This window comes from Lolium rigidum, chromosome 5, assembly GCF_022539505.1.
Source record: "Lolium rigidum isolate FL_2022 chromosome 5, APGP_CSIRO_Lrig_0.1, whole genome shotgun sequence".
NCBI lineage: Eukaryota > Viridiplantae > Streptophyta > Magnoliopsida > Poales > Poaceae > Lolium > Lolium rigidum.
In genome coordinates, this window is record NC_061512.1 from 154,792,313 (window position 1) to 154,796,211 (window position 3,899).

Sequence of the window (3,899 nt, forward strand, 5' to 3'; positions counted from 1 at the left end):
ATTCTCTACCGACAAGAGTCTTGACATCAATGGGTACAAATGGCATCATGCATTCAATGTACTTCTCCTTGATCCAAGAGTCATTGATGTGGGTGGCACCAACAAGCCGGAAGGAATCGGCAACGGTGAGAAGTCTTCCATACATGACTTCATGATCTTCATCCGGTAGCCTCATGAATCCTTCGGCTTTATTCCGAAGAGCATTATACTTGTTCCTTCTCGTGCTCTCACTTCCAATGCAACTAGCGGCCAAACCATCCCAAGCTTCTTTGGCGGTGGTGTAGTTCCGAACACGAGACAAATCCTTTGTCCCCACACTAGTTTGAATCATGTGCAAGGCGGTGTTGTTGAGTTGACTATCAACCGCTTCTCTTCTAGTCAACTTGTCGGGGTTGTAGGGCTTGAAGCCTTCCACGATGATTCTCCAAAGTTCATTGGAGGCATTGCGAACATGAGAGCTAAACTCAAATTGCCAAGTATCGAAATTATCAACGGAAAACTTAGGTGGGTCGCCCCGAATGTTCATATGGGGATGGGGAACCGGTATATCGGGAGATAGAAAAGGTGGAGCTACTCGATTGTAGCTCTCACCTCCACTAGTTCCCCTAGGAGATGCAATGGGAGATTTGATAGTGTTTAAGTTATCACCTTCCACGGGTTTGGTAGAGGAGGGTAATGCCGAAGCATCTCCCTCTTCTAACGCACCCGTGTCCTTTACCTCTACGATGGGAGCCTTGGGAGGGACCGGAGTCAAAAGCTCGGAAATCATCTTTTTCATGCTTTCCATTTGGGCTTCCATGGAGGACTTCAACGAATTGAAGTCTTCCACGGAGACCGTCTTAGCGGCCCCTTCCAAGGGCTCCTCGTCCGGCATACTCTTAGGCGGTTAAGCCCGAAATAAGAGCCGAGGCTCTGATACCAATTGAAAGGATCGTATGCCGCACCTAGAGGGGGGGGGGGTGAATAGGTGCTAACCAATTTTTAGTTCTTTTTCAATTTAGGCTTGACACAAAGGTAAATTCTCTAGATATGCAACTATGTGAATTTACCTATATGACAAGGTAACCAACCTAGCAAGATATAGCTACGCAATAGAGGAGATAGAATAGGATAGAGGTAACTGAGAGTGGAGCACGCGGAGACACGGAGATGATTCCCGTAGTTCCCTTCCTTTGCAAGAAGGTACGTCTACGTTTGGAGGAGTGTGGTTGCTGAAGGAGATATGCCCTAGAGGCAATAATAAAGTGGTTATTATTTATATCTCTATGTTTATGATAAATGTTTATATGTCATGCTATAATTGTATTAACCGAAACATTAGTACATGTGTGATATGTAGACAACAAGAAGTCCCTAGTATGCCTCTTAAACTAGCTTGTTGATTAATGGATGATTAGTTTCATAATCATGAACATTGGATGTTATTAATAACAAGGTTATATCATTATATGAATGATGTAATGGACACACCCAATTAAGCGTAGCATAAGATCTCGTCATTAAGTTATTTGCTATAAGCTTTCGATACATAGTTACCAAGTCCTTATGACCATGAGATCATGTAAATCACTTATACCGGAAAGGTACTTTGATTACATCAAACGCCATCTGCGTAAATGGGTGGTTATAAAGGTGGGATTAAGTATCCGGAAAGTATGAGTTGAGGCATATGGATCAACAGTGGGATTTGTCCATCCCGATGACGGATAGATATACTATGGGCCCTCTCGGTGGAATGTCGTCTAATGTCTTGCAAGCATATGAATAAATTCATAAGAGACCACATACCACAGTACGAGTAAAGAGTACTTGTCAGGAGACGAGGTTGAACAAGGTATGGAGTGATACCGAAGATCAAACCTCGGACAAGTAAAATATCGCGTGACAAAGGGAATTGGTATTGTATGTGAATGGTTCATTCGATCACTAAAGTCATCGTTGAATATGTGGGAGCCATTATGGATCTCCGGATCCCGCTATTGGTTATTGGTCGGAGTGAGTACTCAACCATGTCCGCATAGTTCACGAACCGTAGGGTGACACACTTAAAGTTGGATGTTGAAATGGTAGTACTTGAATATGGAATGGAGTTCGAATATTTGTTCGGAGTCCCGGATGAGATCCCGGACATCACGAGGAGTTCCGGAATGGTCCGGAGAATAAGATTCATATATAGGATGTCATTTTATGTGAATTAAAATGTCGCGGAAGGTTCTATGGAAGGTTCTAGAAGGTTCTAGAAAAGTCCGGAAGAAACCACCAAGGAAGGTGGAGTCCACATGGGACTCCACCTCCATGGCCGGCCAACCCTAGGGGGGGAGGAGTCCCAAGTGGACTCCCCCTTAGGGGGCCGGCCCCCCCCCCCCCCCCATATGGGAGGTGGAACTCCCACCTTTGGTGGGAGTCCTAGCTTGGCTAGGTTTCCCCTCCTTATGGAAGGTTTTTGGTTCGGGTCTTATTCGAAGACTTGGATACCAACACTTGGGGTTCCACCTATATAATGAGGGGCATAGGGGAGGGGGCCGGCCACACAAAAGCCACAAGTTGGCCGCACCCCCTTGAGGCCGGCCACCCCCTCCCAAACCCTAGCCGCCCCCTCTCCTCCATATCTCTCGCGTAGCTTTAGCGAAGCTCCGCCGGAGTTCTCCACCGCCACCGACACCACGCCGTCGTGCTGTCGGAATCAAGAGGAGCTACTACTTCCGCTGCCCGCTGGAACGGGGAGGTGGACGTCGTCTTCATCAACAACCGAACGTGTGACCGAGTACGGAGGTGTTGCCCGTTCGTGGCGCCGGAACCGATCGTGATCAAGATCTTCTACGCGCTTTTGCAAGCGGCAAGTGAACGTCTACCGCAGCAACAAGAGCCTCATCTTGTAGGCTTTGGAATCTCTTCAAGGGTGAGACTCGATACCCCCTCGTTGCTACCATCTTCTAGATTGCATCTTGGCTTGGATTGCGTGTTCGCGGTAGGAAATTTTTGTTTTCTATGCAACGTTATCCTACGGTGGTATCGAGCCGTGTCTATGCATAGATGGTTGCACGAGTAGAACACAATGGTTTTGTGGGCGTTGATGCTCTTGTTATCTTTAGTTGAGTACTTTGCATCTTTATGGCATAGTGGGATGAAGCGGCTCGGACTAACTTTACATGACCGCGTTCATGAGACTTGTTCCTCGTTTGACATGCAACTTGTATTGCATAAGAGGCTTTGCGGGTGTCTGTCTCTCCTACTATAGTAAAGATTCAATTTACTCTTCTATTGACAACATTAGTATCAACATTGTGGTTCATGTTCGTAGGTAGATTAGATCTCTCTCGAAAACCCTAAACCACGTAAAATATGCAAACCAAATTAGAGACGTCTAACTTGTTTTTGCAGGGTTTGGTGATGTGGTATGGCCATAATGTGATGATGAATATGTATGAGATGATCATTATTGTATTGTGGCAACCGGCAGGAGCCTTATGGTTGTCTTTAAATTTCATGTTGAGTAGTATTTCAAAGTAGTTGTAATAGTTGCTACATGGAGGACAATCATGAAGACGGCGCCATTGACCTTGACGCTACGCCGACGATGATGGAGATCATGCCCGAAGATGATGGAGATCATGTCCGTGCTTTGGAGATGAAGATCAAAGGCGCAAAGACAAAAGGGCCATATCATATCACATATGAACTGCATGTGATGTTAATCTTTTTATGCATCTTATTTTGCTTAGATCGCGACGGTAGCATTATAAGATGATCCCTCACTAAAATCTCAAGATAATAAAGTGTTCATCCTTAGTAGCACCGTTGCCAAGACTTGTCGTTTCGAAGCATCTCGTGATGATCGGGCGTGATAGAATCAACAAGTGCAAACAACGGGTGCAAGCCAGTTTTGCACATGCGGATAC